At 40.0% G+C, this 19,700-nt stretch overlaps 1 protein-coding gene and 1 long non-coding RNA gene across 5 annotated transcripts in view; one reads left to right on the top strand and one right to left on the bottom strand.

Annotated features, from left to right (window-relative positions):
* ATG13 (autophagy related 13) overlaps positions 1-19,700 on the bottom strand; it is a 134,499-nt gene that overhangs the window by 2,371 nt on the left and 112,428 nt on the right. The gene's annotated exons all lie outside the window — the stretch shown is intronic.
* LOC147026427 (uncharacterized) lies at positions 15,115-18,404 on the top strand. The gene is made up of 3 exons (XR_015058326.1): positions 15,115-16,028; positions 16,126-16,302; positions 16,400-18,404. It is a non-coding gene; the product is annotated as an uncharacterized LOC147026427 (long non-coding RNA).

The raw sequence follows: 19,700 nt of genomic DNA, 5'->3' as shown, positions 1-19,700 counted from the left end.
CTTAAGCGACCCGTTCCGTACTATCAGAATAACCGAGCGGTGTTATCGTCGACCTCGACGGTTCGATTAATTATCGGGCGTATTCAGCCCACTACCAACCCTTTACGTGAAGCAAGATGGGGATTCAATGGGGGAAAAGACGAAGCGAAGCGGGAGAACAGTTCAACAAAAAAGCACATTTATTCTCGGCACACGGGAAGCACACAAATACAATTCCACCAAATGCACACAAAAAAGAAAACACAATTCCATTTACACAAAAAGCAAACATAAAAGTGAAAACACAGTGCAGAGCTAATACCGACTACCGAGCACACGGCAACACTTATACAATTCTACTTCACAGACGGCGCCGACAACACATACCCAAAACCAAGGAAAAGAAATCCCCCAAGAATGGGGCAGGCCTGAGGCCGAGACCGGGTCGGGCCTACCCGTCTGGTGATGAGACGCGGAGCGGCGATGGCGCCTCTCTCCGCGGGCCTCGTGGACAGTGCCTGGCAGGGGGTGGGAACGGGGCCCCCTTGGTCGCACTATCTCAGCGCGGGGGGGAAACAGGAGGGGGTTGCTGATGCTCGGGGTATAGAGGATCTTTATTATGTGCGACGAGCGTCTCCACCTCGGCCAGGTCGCGCTGTCGGCCTCCCTCGGGTGCAGCTTCCTGCACGACGCGAGCACCCCCTCGTCTGGTGTCGCCGCCTTTCCACAGCTCCGTCCCCTCCGTTCCGACTCCAACGCACACGACGAGCAGCTCCACCGCCCGCGAAGTCTTGACCCTCTGCTTCCGACTCTCCTCTTCTTGACTCTCCGACCCTCGTTCTGCTGACTCCTTCTTGCTGACTCTCGTTTGCGACTCCCCCGACTGACTGACGAACACCGTCCTTTTATCCCCCCGTAACTTCGCCTTTGACCTTTCACCTCGCTCCCCATTGGCCCGAGAAAAAGTGGGCGTGAAGGCTTTTTGATCCACAAATTTGCATATATCGATCGTTCTGGAGGTGGGGCCAAATCGCCCCTCGCTCACCGATTGGACGGCAAAAAAGTGGGCGTGTGTCGTTTTTGATCCGTTTTTGAAGCGCAAAATCCGTGATTTTGTACACGCTGTTCGACGCGCGTTCTGCATGAGTCCAACACCGGTACCCACAGCGGGGCAAGAACGGTGGCGATGCTACGGTGGCGAGGTGTGACGGGAAGGTCGTGGCGGTTGTGGTGAAGCGGTGGTTGTGGTTGTAATTGTGATGGTAATCCTGGCGGTTGGTCCAAAATAAAGATAGTGAAAGAAAAACGGCTATCCTGAAGAGTCGCAGCACGTATAAATGACATGTATTCCCACTAGACAACGGGTTTGGGCCTAACTACACATGCACTTACCGAGATACCTCACCTAAGGGACCTGAATGGTGGTTTGCGAATCTGGTAACCACAACACTACCCCCTTCCCTTTTTACAGACTCGTCCCGAGTCGTCAAATTTTCGTGTGCCATCATGTGTAGTTTTCCCCTAGTACATTTTACCTACGGATCCCTGAGTGCGACATTCATGGTATTCGTGTCCCCAAAATAAATAACCTGAGGGCTGCGTAACTACCTAAACAAACTCACTCACACGGACGACTTAAATAAAATTGCCGGCGCTAAGACATACATGCCGGGGGCGCACTCATATGTACAGTACATCTTAACCTTAACTTACAAATTTTACACTAAACCATGGCCCAGGATCATTGAACTCTGCAAAAAGAAAGCAGTTAGCAGGGAGCCAGGCTGCCCACATGCAGTCTCTGGCTCAAAACAATGCAGGTGACAGGGAACGTGGCTGGCTGCTCACACGCAGTCCAAGGCCTTCCCTTTTGAACTGAACTCAGTGAACCACAACGGTGCATGGGCTGCACAAACGCAGTCTCCGTGCCAGCTCAAGTGGCACACGCAATGAGCACAACGAATGGATGCATGAACACAAACACGGTGCACGGGCCGCCACTGCAGGCCCGTGTTGTAGCTGCCAACAGGGCAGTTCTTGCAGCTTGCAAACTGTTGCCTTGCGGATCCTGGCGCACATGGAAATGAACAGGGGGGGCAAAGCAAAAATTGAACGGGGGCTGGTGAACAGGGGCAGTGGGCATGGCATGGCAAAGGCAGCAGGCAAACACAGCCCGCAGAAGAAGGCCGCTGCAGGCAAACACAGCCGGCAGATGAACTGGCCGGCACAGGCCTTGAAGAAAAACAGCCAGCAGATGAACTGGCCGGCACAGGCCTTGAAGCAAACACGGCCAGCCGATGGCACAGGCCTTGCAGCAAAACAACAGCTGCCGATGAAGTTGGCCGGCCTCCGCCTTGAAGCAAAACACGGCCAGCCGATGAAGTTGGCCAGCTCTTGCCGTTCAGTGGAGGTTGGTGGAGGGAGTGCGGTGGTGCTGGCCACTTGGAGGGCGGGCTCGGACCTACCTACCTGTCTCCCTCCCAACCTATCGCCTTTGCCTGTCACTGTACATACCCACTCCCTTAATTTGTCAAACCCCAATTTAGCCCCAACTTCTTTTTTTTCTGTTGTTTTTATTTTTACTCCCCCACTATAAATCGTCCCCTAACCCCCTTTATCGTCCTTGTTCGGCTAACCTATCCTGTCACCTAGCCTACTCCCAACCCCTACGTTCCCTTCCCGGAGGGGAATAAGGGAGAGCTAACGTCCTGTGTCGAGGCCCAACTCAAGCCTCAGAATGGCCTCCCCAGAGTTCGGCGATCTATAACCCAAAGTGGGTCCAGCGGCCCACAACGACAGCGAGGGGATGGATGGTGCGGAGGGGTACATCTCCTAATCTACCCTAACCATTTAACTGTTAAACTACCCCGGGGCTTTCAACAAGCGCCTCTCGCTTAAACTATTGGTTCTAACAACCCAGATTCCCGTCGCCTGTGTTGGTGTCCTCACAATTTCGGGCCTCGCCCCCCAATTTTCTCTCCGTGCCCTCACACGGTCTCCTGGCTGGGACACGTGGCTCCCTTTGGCAGGCACGACCCTCTGCCGAATCTCCCGCTATGGCACCCCCGGGCACTACACTGCCTCCGAGCCTACCAGCTCCCTAACACCGGGGAGTGCCCCCCATGGCATCTCCCCTGAAACGCACACGTGGCAGGCCGGCCTCCCGGGCCCCTTTCCGAGGGTCACCCGTGCCCACTACACTGCCCACGCGGCTAATGGCGCCCCGGGCCCCCGCACCAAGCAGGCGCACCCGTGCCCACTACTCTATCCCGGCCCCCCATGGGCCCTTGGCCTACCGCGGCCGACTAGCCTGGTGCCCGGGGTACCCACTCAGCGATACTCACCTTTCGCAGCCACGCTCCCAAGCCCGTCAACAGGGCTCCTGCACCCCTCCAAATGGGTCTCGAGCCTACTTTCCCACCAACAGCAAAACGACCTCCATTTTTCAATTTGACTAACCCAGCTAACTCACTCTACACTGACCCCGGGGGTCCCTTGGGCGGGAGTCACTCCTCCCCCAATCACTCATCGCACCATGCATTCCCCATTCGCTCCACTCACACAGACCCTCTGGCCTCACTCACTCACCATGTACTCACCTCACAACTCACCAACTCTTCAACACACTCACCGCTGAACTCTGCCATTCTAACTACATCCCCTAACTAACTCGTGCTCCCACGTCGTCCCTTAAACTACAGCACGTTCCTTTTAACCTACGTAGCTAAACTACGTCCCCTCTACACATTCACTGTCAGTCACTGTCTCCAAAATAATCCCATTTTATTTCCCAACCTGAAGCTCACTAAATCCCTCTAACTAATCCATTCCACGGACTCCATGAGGACTTACCCCTGCCCCATGAAGTCGGTCTAACTAAGCTAACCCTTCCCCCTAACTAGCTTCCATCCTGTGCCCAGGTAAGGGGGTCTTTCACCCCTTGCCCAGGAATCCTGTACACCCGAAAGTGAGGCTTGCTTTTTTTTTTTTTTCCATGCGCAGCACCTGCGCGGCAACTCAGAGCTCGCGCACTTTGCACCTGCCCGTGACGTCATGCAGCTGCACGTGTTCCTCGTCCCTCCTTGGACGGGACCATCCGGCAGAGATACCCCTCCTGCCGGATTCCAACCCCACGTGCAGCCATGACGTCACCGTGCGCATAAAAAAAAACAAGCCCCACGTCTCGAGGGGTTCCCCACGCGAACACATGTGCTTTGCCCGTTGGAGCTTTACACACACGATCGCGTGGAGAACCCGTCCGGTCCAAATCCATTTACCTGCCTAAACTTTGTCCGTCCGCGGGATCGGCAAATCCACCGCGTGCGTTTCCGGACCGGGACTTCACTCTCGCAAGCGAGCACGTGGTGGTCTCGTGCGTTGCACAGCACGAACCGCGTGCTCACTGCTGGGTGAACCCGGCACGGTCCTCGAAACAGCTACAGCCGCTACCCGGCTTTCGTTCCTTACATGTCTCCGTCGTCGCCTCCATTCAACCCACGCACACCTGCGTGTTACGACGCACACAGTCCACTCCATCACATTCACACCGGGAGACGCGGCTGCGTGCTCCCGCATGCCAACCGACATCTCCCTCTCATACCGCTCTCTCACACACACGGTCTCCCTGGCACACAGCGACCTTGCACACGGCCGTTCACTCACGCGTGCGGGGGCACTCACCCGCGGTGCCTCACTCGCACTCCGTGCCTCATCCACACACGCGGGGGCACTCACCCGCGGTACCTCATTCATACACACGGCGACACACACACGCGGTCTCTTCCACACACGGTGCCTCACCCACACACGCGGGGGCACTAACCCGCGGTGCCTCACTCACACTCCGTGCCTCATCCACACACGGCGTGCTGGGAAGCACGTACTCCGGCACCATCGCCACCACACCACTCACACGTGGTGCCTCACTCATACTGGCCGTTTCACTCACACACACGGCCTCACTCACACACGGTGCCCCATCCACACCCGGCGTGCTGGGAAGCACGCACTCTGGCACCATCGCCACCACACCACTCACACACGGGGTCGCTTCCACACACGGTGCCGCACTCACACCTTGCACCACACACACAGGGACAACCACACTGGGGATTTGTGTCCCCACAAGGGTCTCCGGGGCCTCTACACCCCCAAGCTCTCCGTGCACCCGTCCACAGCACTCGTCCCCTCAACCTCGCAAAGCACGACCGAACTCACCTGGTCGTGACTCGCCTCAAGGGGGCATACTCCCTCCCCTCGTTCCTGGAGGAGGCCATCCCGCTGCTCGCACCGGGTCCCTACACGCTCCGCGAGCTCAACCCCATTGTCCTCCACTACCTCCGTGTGTGCGTGCGCGTCACTTACCCCGTCTTCATCGTGTAGTCTTCCCTCTATCGTTCCCATCTCCCGTGTCTCTGCCAACTCTTCACCCTTTACCTCCCTTGTCTCAACTATTATTTCTGTTGTCGTCACCTCGTGTCTCGTCTCACACGTTTTGGTCTCCCCATTTAATTTTTCCCTTTCGGTCATCGTCACGACCCTCGCCCAACACGTTCCACGAATTATTTTTTCACCCGCCTCCACCGCGGGCCTGTCAGCCGTTGCACCCCCACCCAGCTCGTTCGCTCCCACACGTGGAGTCGCCATTTTTATCTCCCCGGTCACGGCCTTCATGCCCGCCTGCAGGCTTCGGCCCATGTTCTGCGTCTCACCCCGCAGCTTTTTCATTTCCTCCTTCATGTTTGTTTCCATTCCGTTCATTTTTGTATCCATCTTTTCGTTTATTTGTTGTGTATTCGCATCCATCGTCGTTTTCACTTCATTCATTTGCTTGTTCATGTCTTTCATTTCGTTTTTCATTTCATTTGTGTTTGCATCCATTTTTTCGTTCATTGCCGCCAGCATGGCTATAGCTGGGCCATGTTGGATGCACTCAGCTGAGCCGTTTCGGCAAGGGTTGGGGAAGGGTCTTGGTGGAGAGGGGGGGGAGGTGTCATACACCGCGGCCGCTGCCGCACCCACCTCGGGCCCTGGGTTCAGTTGGGCGAGTCCGTGTTCCCGCACAATCAACATTTCCTGCTCGGGGATTCCATCCTGGACCTTGGACTCTACATTATTACACATATACATTTCTAATACCCCCGGCTCCCGCTCGCCTTGAGACGCCATCTTGCTTCTCGTGAAGGGTTAATTTGCTCGCTCGTAATTTGGAGGGAATCGGGGGTCGCTTCTCTCACCCCTGGACCGATTCCCGTAAATTTAGCCGGAGACAGGAGAGCCCGTTTTCCTGTTCTCCGATACCAGTGCCGCGAGGAGGGCGATGAATTTGTATCGCACGACCTGACACCAGTGTTGCGGTCTTCGCGCCCGCCGGCGTGCGACGGCCACGTAACTCGAATCGCGGCACGTCGCCCACCGGACGGACAATCCAGTCGTGACCCTCTCGGACTAACGCCGGGAACCAGTCACGGGTGGACCTTTCGGTCTCACCGCGATCGAGCCAATCAGCCCCCGCGTGGGATAGGGTTGCTCGCCAAATTCGAACTACCTAAGTACCCACGCGGAGGGTAGACCGGGCGATCGCACCTCGCCGCAGGTCGACTTCGGACACGGGCCACTTAGCGACCCGTTCCGTACTATCAGAATAACCGAGCGGTGTTATCGTCGACCTCGACGGTTCGATTAATTATCGGGCGTATTCAGCCCACTACCAACCCTTTACGTGAAGCAAGATGGGGATTCAATGGGGGAAAAGACGAAGCGAAGCGGGAGAACAGTTCAACAATAAAGCACATTTATTCTCGGCACACGGGAAGCACACAAATACAATTCCACCAAATGCACACAAAAAAGAAAACACAATTCCATTTACACAAAAAGCAAACATAAAAGTGAAAACACAGTGCAGAGCTAATACCGACTACCGAGCACACGGCAACACTTATACAATTCTACTTCACAGACGGCGCCGACAACACATACCCAAAACCAAGGAAAAGAAATCCCCCAAGAATGGGGCAGGCCTGAGGCCGAGACCGGGTCGGGCCTACCCGTCTGGTGATGAGACGCGGAGCGGCGATGGCGCCTCTCTCCCGGGCCTCGTGGACAGTGCCTGGCAGGGGGTGGGAACGGGGCCCCCTTGGTCGCACTATCTCAGCGCGGGGGGGAAACAGGAGGGGGTTGCTGATGCTCGGGGTATAGAGGATCTTTATTATGTGCGACGAGCGTCTCCACCTCGGCCAGGTCGCGCTGTCGGCCTCCCTCGGGTGCAGCTTCCTGCACGACGCGAGCACCCCCTCGTCTGGTGTCGCCGCCTTTCCACAGCTCCGTCCCCTCCGTTCCGACTCCAACGCACACGACGAGCAGCTCCACCGCCCGCGAAGTCTTGACCCTCTGCTTCCGACTCTCCTCTTCTTGACTCTCCGACCCTCGTTCTGCTGACTCCTTCTTGCTGACTCTCGTTTGCGACTCCCCCGACTGACTGACGAACACCGTCCTTTTATCCCCCCGTAACTTCGCCTTTGACCCCCTCCCTTTGACCTTTCACCTCGCTCCCCATTGGCCCGAGAAAAAGTGGGCGTGAAGGCTTTTTGATCCACAAATTTGCATATATCGATCGTTCTGGAGGTGGGGCCAAATCGCCCCTCGCTCACCGATTGGACGGCAAAAAAGTGGGCGTGTGTCGTTTTTGATCCGTTTTTGAAGCGCAAAATCCGTGATTTTGTACACGCTGTTCGACGCGCGTTCTGCATGAGTCCAACACCGGTACCCACAGCGGGGCAAGAACGGTGGCGATGCTACGGTGGCGAGGTGTGACGGGAAGGTCGTGGCGGTTGTGGTGAAGCAGTGGTTGTGGTTGTAATTGTGATGGTAATCCTGGCGGTTAGTCCAAAATAAAGATAGTGAAAGAAAAACGGCTATCCTGAAGAGTCGCAGCACGTATAAATGACATGTATTCCCACTAGACAACGGGTTTGGGCCTAACTACACATGCACTTACCGAGATACCTCACCTAAGGGACCTGAATGGTGGTTTGCGAATCTGGTAACCACAACAATATATATATATATATATATATATATATATATATATATATATATATATATATATATATATATATATATATATATATATATATATAGTGTTACGGTTGTGGAAATTCACAGAACACCATACAGGTCCTTTCGATCAGTTATGTCGATAAGTGCATGTTCAGAATAGATTTCCCCACCGATGTTTAACGGGAAATTATTCATGTAACCGGGCTGTGATCTTTGAGGTAGTGTTTTTCTTTTGCTCTCTTTATTTTGGACCAACTGCTTCACAACAACCACCTCCACCACCAACCGCATCTCAACAACCACAGCCACCTTCTCCACAACCGCCTTCACAACAACCACCTTCACCACAACGACATCTCGCCATCTCCTAAACCACATCTCCTCACAACATAACCAACAACTAACAGCATCGCCTCACCTTCATCTCCATTGCGCCGCCATCTTTGCGCCAGCCACGGCGAGTTCCCCACGAACGGCATCGCCGCCGACAGACGCAGGGGTTCCCTGTGAGGACGGGGGCCGGTGATTTCCACAACGTCCGCGTGGGGCTGATGATCTCTGCAACGTCCGCTCTCTTCGCATGACTTGCGATCGGATCAAAAGATCAAAAGGGGCGGATATATATATATATATATATATATATATATATATATATATATATATATATATATATATATATATATATATATATATATATATATATATATATATATATATATATACGGATATATCCATATATATATATATATATATATATATATATATATATATATATATATATATATATATATATCCATATATATATATATATATATATATATATATATATATATATATATATATATATATATATATATATATATATATATATATATATATATATATATATATATATATATATATATATATATATATATATATATATATATATATATATATATATATATATATATATATATATATATATATATATATATATATATATATATATATATATATATATATATATATATATATATATATATATATATATATATATATATATATATATATATATATATATATATATATATATATATATATATATATATATATATATATATATATATATATATATATATATATATATATATATATATATATATATATATATATATATATATATATATATATATATATATATATATATATATATATATATATATATATATATATATATATATATATATATATATATATATATATATATATATATATATATATATATATATATATATATATATATATATATATATATATATATATATATATATATATATATATATATATATATATATATATATATATATATATATATATATATATATATATATATATATATATATATATATATATATATATATATATATATATATATATATATATATATATATATATATATATATATATATATATATATATATATATATATATATATATATATATATATATATATATATATATATATATATATATATATATATATATATATATATATATATATATATATATATATATATATATATATATATATATATATATATATATATATATATATATATATATATATATATATATATATATATATATATATATATATATATATATATATATATATATATATATATATATATATATATATATATATATATATATATATATATATATATATATATATATATATATATATATATATATATATATATATATATATATATATATATATATATATATATATATATATATATATATATATATATATATATATATATATATATATATATATATATATATATATATATATATATATATATATATATATATATATATATATATATATATATATATATATATATATATATATATATATATATATATATATATATATATATATATATATATATATATATATATATATATATATATATATATATATATATATATATATATATATATATATATATATATATATATATATATATATATATATATATATATATATATATATATATATATATATATATATATATATATATATATATATATATATATATATATATATATATATATATATATATATATATATATATATATATATATATATATATATATATATATATATATATATATATATATATATATATATATATATATATATATATATATATATATATATATATATATATATATATATATATATATATATATATATATATATATATATATATATATATATATATATATATCCATATATATATATATATATATATATATATATATATATATCCATATATATATATATATATATATATATATATATATATATATATATATATATATATATATATATATATATATATATATATATATATATATATATATATATATATATATATATATATATATATATATATATATATATATATATATATATATATATATATATATATATATATATATATATATATATATATATATATATATATATATATATATATATATATATATATATATATATATATATATATATATATATATATATATATATATATATATATATATATATATATATATATATATATATATATATATATATATATATATATATCCATATATATATATATATATATATATATATCCATATATATATATATATATATATATATATATATATATATATATATATATATATATATATATATATATATATATATATATATATATATATATATATATATATATATATATATATATATATATATATATATATATATCCATATATATATATATATATATATATATATATATATATATATATATATATATATATATATATATATATATATATATATATATATATATATATATATATATATATATATATATATATATATATATATATATATATATATATATATATATATATATATATATATATATATATATATATATATATATATCCATATATATATATATATATATATATATATATATATATATATATATATATATATATATATATATATATATATATATATATATATATATATATATATATATATATATATATATATATATATATATATATATATATATATATATATATATATATATATATATATATATATATATATATATATATATATATATATATATATATATATATATATATATATATATATATATATATATATATATATATATATATATATATATATATATATATATATATATATATATATATATATATATATATATATATATATATATATATATATATATATATATATATATATATATATATATATATATATATATATATATATATATATATATATATATATATATATATATATATATATATATATATATATATATATATATATATATATATATATATATATATATATATATATATATATATATATATATATATATATATATATATATATATATATCCATATATATATATATATATATATATATATATATATATATATATATATATATATATATATATATATATATATATATATATATATATATATATATATATATATATCCATATATATATATCCATATATATATATATATATATTTATATATGTAGGGTAAGAATACTGGTTCTGGCTCACTTTTCCCCATGTAAATGAATGGGGGATTTTCAGCGATTCCCTTTTTTTTTTTCCCTAAAAATAAACCCCCTTTTTATCCCAAGGTATATTTATTTGTCTCCCCTTTTAACTTGGAGGTTGAACCTCATTGAATTGAACACCTGGGGGTTGAACAGCTCACTCATTGAACCTATAAAGATTTGTTCATTCTCAAATTCCTTCAATAGTTTAATTTTCTTTGCACAATAATCCCCATCTAAAATATTGACAAACAAAACATTTGAATCTTTATATTTTTGAAGATACCCCTTTTGTGCCATTACGAAATGATAAACTTCTCTTAATGCTCTTGTTTGACCACCTCCTGAGCCACAGGTTATTTTTTTCTAAGCCCCGCCCACTTTTCTTTAAGCCCCGCCCACTTTTGTTAAGCCCCGCCCACTTTCCACAAGGTATTCAATAAGCCCCGCCCACTTTTCTTTAAGCCCCGCCCACTTTGCTAAGCTCCGCCCACTTTTCATGAGGTATTTTTTCTAAGCCATGCCCACTTTTCCTAAACCCCGCCCACTTTTGCTAAGCCCCGCCCACTTTCCACAAGGTATTCAATAAGCCCCGCCCACTTTTGCTAAGCTCCGCCCACTTTTCATGAGGTATTTTTTCTAAGCCACGCCCACTTTTCTAAGCCCCGCCCACTTTGCTAAGCTCCGCCCACTTTTCATGAGGTATTTTTTCTAAGCCACGCCCACTTTTCCTAAGCCCCGCCCACTTTTGCTAAGCTCCGCCCACTTTTCATGAGGTATTTTTCCTAAGCCACGCCCACTTTTCCTAAGCCCCGCCCACTTTTGCTAAGCTCCGCCCACTTTTCATGAGGTATTTTTCTAAGACACGCCCACTTTTCCTAAGCCCGCCCACTTTTGCTAAGCCCCGCCCACTTTCCACAAGATATTCAATAAGCCCCGCCCACTTTTCTTTAAGCCCCGCCCACTTTTGCTAAGCTCCGCCCACTTTTCATGAGGTATTTTTCTAAGCCACGCCCACTTTGCTAAGCCCCGCCCACTTTTCATGAGGTATTTTTTCTAAGCCCCGCCCACTTTTCCTAAGCCCCGCCCACTTTAGCTAAGCTCCGCCCACTTTCCATGAGGTATTTTTCTAAGCCACGCCCACTTTTCCTAAGCCCCGCCCACTTTTGCTAAGCTCCGCCCACTTTTCATGAGGTATTTTTTATAAGCCACGCCCACTTTTCCTTAGCCCCGCCCACTTTTGCTAAGCCCCGCCCACTTTCCACAAGGTATTCAATAAGCCCCGCCCACTTTTCCTAAGCCCCGCCCACTTTTGCTAAGCTCCGCCCACTTTTCATGAGGTATTTTTTTCTAAGCCACGCCCACTTTTCCTAAGCCATGCCCACTTTTGCTAAGCCCCACCCACTTTCCACAAGGTATTCAATAAGCCCCGCCCACTTTTCTTTAAGCCCCGCCCACTTTTGCTAAGCTCCGCCCACTTTTCATGAGGTATTTTTTTCTAAGCCACGCCCACTTTTCCTAAGCCCCGCCCACTTTTGCTTAGCTCCGCCCACTTTTCATGAGGTATTTTTAAGCCACGCCCACTCTTCCTAAGCCCCGCCCACTTTTGCTAAGCCCCACCCACTTTTCATGAGGTATTTTTTCTAAGCCACGCCCACTTTTCCTAAGCCCCGCCCACTTTTGCTAAGCCCCGCCCACTTTCCACAAGGTATTCAATAAGCCCCGCCCACTTTTCCTAAACCCCGCCCACTTTTTCTAAGCTCCGCCCACTTTTCATGAGGTATTTTTCTAAGCCACGCCCACTTTTCCTAAGCCCCGCCCACTTTTGCTAAGCTCCGCCCACTTTTCATGAGGTATTTCTAAGCCACGCCCACTTTTCCTACGCCCCGCCCACTTTTGCTAAGCTCCGCCCACTTTTCATGAGGTTTTTTCTAAGCCACGCCCACTTTTCTAAGCCCCGCCTACTTTTGCTAAGCCCCACCCACTCTTACATCATTTCCAGTTCATCTCTGACTCACAAAGAAATCACTAGAAAATTAAAGGATGTTATGGTTTTGAAAAATTTCCCAATGAAGGCTTGCCTAGGCTTGCCCAGGGAATTTCCAAAGGAAACCACACCCACCAGTCTTTCTCTATAAAAGCTTCAAACCCAGGCTCCATTTTAAACATTTGTTTTTGCTGGCAATGGTGTGCTGTGTGCTTGCCTGGAACTCTCTATCTTGTATGGAACTAAACCTTCAAGTTGATGAACTGGATTCAAACCTCTTATCCATTGAGGTACGATTTTTATTTTCCTATTTTCAAACTTTGATTGAAGCATACTCATTTAATAATTAAATAACTTAATTAATACATTATTATTTTCTCTCACAGGAAATTGTATCTGAAATACAAAATGAAAATACTGCTTTTGCTACAACTTGGAGCGAAATTGTTGACTTGGTTGAAGACCTTGTGAGCGACCAAGACCTTGAGTGGGATGACTTTGGTGTTCCTTGGAACTCTCTGTCTTGTATGGAACTAAACCTTCAAGTTGATGAACTGGATTCAAACCTCTTATCTGAGGTAAGATTTTTATTTTCCTATTTTCAAACTTTGATTGAAGCATACTCATTTAATAATTAAATAACTTAATTAATACATTATTATTTTCTCTCACAGGAAATTGTATCTGAAATACAAAATGAAAATACTGCTTTTGCTACAACTTGGAGCGAAATTGTTGACTTGGTTGAAGACCTTATGAGCAACCAAGACCTACAGAACGAGTTCGTCCTTGATGACCCAACCAAAGAGTTATACCTTGGAGACCAGCAAAATCCTGAAAAAGAGTTTTACAGCAATAGTACTCATTGTGAGTTATCAAGACAATACCCACTGAACAAGTTATACGTTGATGAGCCAGAATACAAGTTTTACCTTGGAGACTCACAAATTTTGAAAAAATCAGTAAATGAGTTCTGCCTTGATGGTTTAAATAACTACCTTGGAGACTCAGGAAAAGGGTTCTGCCAAGATGGTTCTAAATATGGGAACTACCTTGGAGACTCACAAATTTTGAAAAAATCAGTAAATGAGTTCTGCCTTGATGGTTTAAATAACTACCTTGGAGACTTGGAAAGTTGGGTTTATTTTGAAGACTTGAAATGCTACCACTCTTTGGGATTTAAACCTATCAAGAAAGTTCTTACTCCCTCTTTCTATGTTATCAAACCTGAAAGCCTTAAAAGACAGAATTGGAAGAAGAGAAAAAAAAAAAACGTAAAATATATATATATATATAAAAATATATATATATATAAATATATATATATATATATATATATATATATATATATATATATATATATATATATATATGTATATATATATGTAGGGTAAGAATACTGATTCTGGCTCACTTTTCCCCATGTAAATGAATGGGGGATTTTCAGCGATTTATATTTTTTTTCCCTAAAAATAAACCCCCCTTTTTATCCCAAGGTATATTTATTTGTCTCCCCTTTTAACCTGGAGGTTGAACCTCATTGAATTGAACACCTGGGGGTTGAACAGCTCACTCATTGAACCTATAAAGATTTGTTCATTCTCAAATTCCTTCAATAGTTTAATTTTCTTTGCACAATAATCCCCATCTAAAATATTGACAAACAAAACATTTGAATCTTTATATTTTTTAAGATACCCCTTTTGTGCCATTACGAAATGATTAACTTCTCTTAATGCTCTTGTTTGACCACCTCCTGAGCCACAGGTTATTTTTTGTTAAGCCCCGCCCACTTTTCTTTAAGCCCCGCCCACTTTTGCTAAGCTCCGCCCACTTTTCATAAGGTATTTTTGCTAAGCTCCGCCCACTTTTGCTAAGCTCCGCCCACTTTTCATAAGGTATTTTTTCTAAGCCACGCCCACTTTTCCTAAGCCCCGCCGACTTTTGCTAAGCTCCGCCCACTTTTCATAAGGTATTTTTTCTAAGCCACGCCCACTTTTCCTAAGCTCCGCCTACTTTTGCTAAGCCCCGCCCACTCTTACATCATTTCCAGTTCATCTCTGACTCACAAAGAAATCACTAGAAAATTACAGGATGTTATGGTTTTGAAAAATTTCCCAATGAAGGCTTGCCTCGGCTTGCCCAGGGAATTTCCAAAGGAAACCACACCCACCAGTCTTTCTCTATAAAAGCTTCAAACCCAGGCTCCATTTTAAACATTTGTTCTTGCTGGCAATGGTGTTCTGTGTGCTTGTCTCGAACTGTCTGTCTTCTATGGAACTAAACCTTCAAGTTTATGAACTGGATTCAAACCTCTTATCTATTGAGGTAAGATTTTTTATTTTCCTATTTTCAAACTTTGATTGAAGCATACTCATTTAATAATTAAATAACTTAATTAATACATTATTATTTTCTCTCACAGGAAATTGTGTCTGAAATACGAAATGAAAATACTGTTTTTGCTACAACTTGGGGGGAAATTGTTGGCTTGGTTGAAGACCTTGAGTGGGATGACTTTGGTGTTCCTTGGAACTCTCTGTCTTCTATGGAACTAAACCTTCAAGTTGATGAACTGGATTCAAACCTCTTATCTATTGAGGTAAGATTTTTTATTTTCCTATTTTCAAACTTTGATTGAAGCATACTCATTTAATAATTAAATAACTTAATTAATACATTATTATTTTCTCTCACAGGAAATTGTGTCTGAAATACGAAATGAAAATACTGCTTTTGCTACAACTTGGGGCGAAATTGTTGGCTTGGTTGAAGACCTTATGAGCGACCAAGACCCACAGAACGAGTTCGTCCTTGATGACCCAACCAAAGAGTTATACCTTGGAGACCAGCAAAATCCTGAAAAAGAGTTTTACAGCAATAGTACTCATTGTGAGTTATCAAGACAATACCCACTGAACAAGTTATACCTTGATGAGCCAGAATACAAGTTTTACCTTGGAGACTCACAAATTTTGAAAAAATCAGTAAATGAGTTCTGCCTTGATGGTTTAAATAACTACCTTGGAGACTCAGGAAAAGGGTTCTGCCAAGATGGTTCTAAATATGGGGCCTACCTTGGAGACTCACAAATTTTTAAAAAATCAGTAAATGAGTTCTGCCTTGATGGTTTAAATAACTACCTTGGAGACTCAGGAAAAGGGTTCTGCCAAGATGGTTCTAAATATGGGGCCTACCTTGGAGACTCACAAATTTTGAAAAAATCAGTAAATGAGTTCTGCCTTGATGGTTTAAATAACTACCTTGGAGACTCAGGAAAAGGGTTCTGCCAAGATGGTTCTAAATATGGGGCCTACCTTGGAGACTCACAAATTTTGAAAAAGTCAGTAAATGAGTTCTGCCTTGATGGTTTAAATAACTACCTTGGAGACTCAGGAAAAGGGTTCTGCCAAGATGGTTCTAAATATGGGGCCTACCTTGGAGACTCACAAATTTTGAAAAAATCAGTAAATGAGTTATCCTTAAGAGACTTTGTAAGTTGGTTTTACTTTGAATACTTGAAATGTGGGTTCTGGATTGATAACTCACAATGTGATACATATCTTGGAAACTCAACGGGAATGTGGTTATACCTTGAAGACTTGGAAAGTTGGGTTTATGTTGGACACTTGAAACTTTTTTGGGGGCTTTTATTTATTTATTTATTTATTTATTATTATTTTATTTATTTATATTTTGGAGACTTTTGGAGTTGCTATCACTCTTTGGGATCTAAACCTATCGATGTAGTTCTTTGTCGGATGGTGCTTGATGGGAGCAAGATCAAGAAAGTTCTGGGAAGAAAGTGCAGGCTTACTCCCCCTTTCTACGTCATCAAACCTGAAAGCCTTAAAAGACAGAATTGGAAGAAGAAAAAAAAAACGTAAATATATATATATAGGTGGAAATCTCATTTTGAAAAAGACATTGTGTTGGGCGAGGATTGAGTTGGGGTTGAGATTTTGAATGTGAGGGTTGGGGTTGAGATTTTGAATGTGAGGGTTGGGACACACACACACATACACATCAACAAACAAAAGTTAAGCCTTGACTATTCAGTGGAGGATTCTGTGTTTGGGGTTCACAGATCTAAGAACGTCCCCCTTGACACACATTATATACTGTTATACACCTCGGACTTGGCCCTCGAGTGTCCACAACGGTGTATAGTAGGAGGGAGTGAAGCGCCAACCTATTGCTCCCATTGCACACACACACACACAAACAAAAGTTAAGCCTTGACTATTCAGTTGAGGATTCTGTGTTTGGGGTTCACAGATCTAAGAACGTCCCCCTTGACACACATTATATACTGTTATACACCTCGGACTTGGCCCTCGAGTGTCCACAAAGGTGTATTATCTGCTTAGTTTTGTCTTTTGTAATTCCTGTGAATAAAATGAACCTAAAATCTCTTCCCCTTCCAAATCATATATTTTATAAGTCCAAGGAACTGTATCTATTACATCAACAATTTTAAAAAGTTCTTTCGTCCATCGTTCAGTAAAACCCTTTTCAAAATGAGATTTCCACCTATATATTCTTACGATATCACCAACTTTGAACTTCGGTTTTCTGACATTAATCTCTTTTTCATATTTTAATTTTGTAAATGTTTCTGATGGCTTCATATTCGTTGACGTGTGAATCGTGTCATTATACTTATCCACAATATCCTGAATAAAAGATGACCATTGCTGTGAACCGAGTTGTGTGAATTTTTTATATAGTCTCTCTTTTAAGGTACGATTAAAACGTTCAACAACAACTGCCTTCCCTTCATTAAAGGTACTGTATAATGTAATACTGTTATTTTTTAGAAAATTCATAAATGTCTTGTTATAAAACTCTCTACCCTCATCAGTCCACAATTTTTTAGGTTTTCTCTTACTTTTATTAAATATCTGTTGAAAAGCTAACATAAGAGTATTACCTGTTTTGTTTTTTAAAGGGACAACCCACGCATATCTACTCCTCAAATCAATAACGGTTAAAGCATACTTGTACCCCTTATCATTATTGAGTTCAATCAAATCAGCAGACCAGATATAATCAACTTCCTTGGAATAAACTTTCCTTCTCTGAAACTTTGTGAATATTGGTTTATGTAATTCATCAGCTAATTGCTCTTCAGTCTTAATAGCATCATTAGAGCCTATAAGTTTTTGAATTTCCAAGTCCAAGTTTCAATTTAGCACTAATCATCTTCTTCACGATGAACCTATCAACTTTTTCTCTCAAGGTTGGATTTTGTATCAGAGACAAATTATACAACATTTCTCTATCGGCTTCATGCTTTTCTTCCAACGTTGTGGTATTCCCATAATCAATATCGTGTCTCATGCACACTTCATCAACTCTATTGATTGGTTTACTCCAGGATTTAGGATTGTTTGCCTCATCTAATCTTTTATCCAAGTTTGTGCCTGGACCACAGAAAGAATACCCTGGAAGATGTAATTCCCCTGGTATTCCAGTAGTTGTAAATTTACTTCCTGATAAAAACTTTTGTATATCTCCTCCGAGTTTGTGTTTGGAGATAAATTGATTTTTTTGAACCACACACCGAACATATACCTTTTTGTATAACCCTGTTATTTTTACTTTTAATATATGAAATATTTTTAGTATTAGTTTTCTTTTTACATTTGAGACAATAACTCATTTATTTATGAGAAAAATTTCTGCAGAGTGCAAAAACCTTTTTAGTTTCCAACATGCACATTTGAATCTTAATTTTTAAAACATAAAGAATCCTTAGAAATGCCTTCACTCTCTCCTCCATTTATTTAAGAAAAAACTTGAATTAAAATCTATATCTTGTCGATGCTAATAGTCTTGTCGAAAGTATTGCAAATAGACTTGTCAATTCTTTGTTTTCCTCCTCGGTGGGTTGAGTTATTTTCTGTAATACCTCTATTCTTTTTTGAATCTCACTGGTTTCCATATTTTGATATTTATTCATTCTCTCTCTTTCCTCCCTCTCTCTCTTCTCCTTTT

The sequence above is a fragment of the Eptatretus burgeri genome, chromosome 5 (genome assembly GCF_056783735.1).
Source record: "Eptatretus burgeri isolate ZD-2024b chromosome 5, Ebu_testis_v1, whole genome shotgun sequence".
Lineage (NCBI taxonomy): Eukaryota > Metazoa > Chordata > Myxini > Myxiniformes > Myxinidae > Eptatretus > Eptatretus burgeri.
The sequence above is the reverse complement of the archived record's forward strand: the minus strand, read 5'-3'. Positions and strand labels throughout refer to the sequence as shown.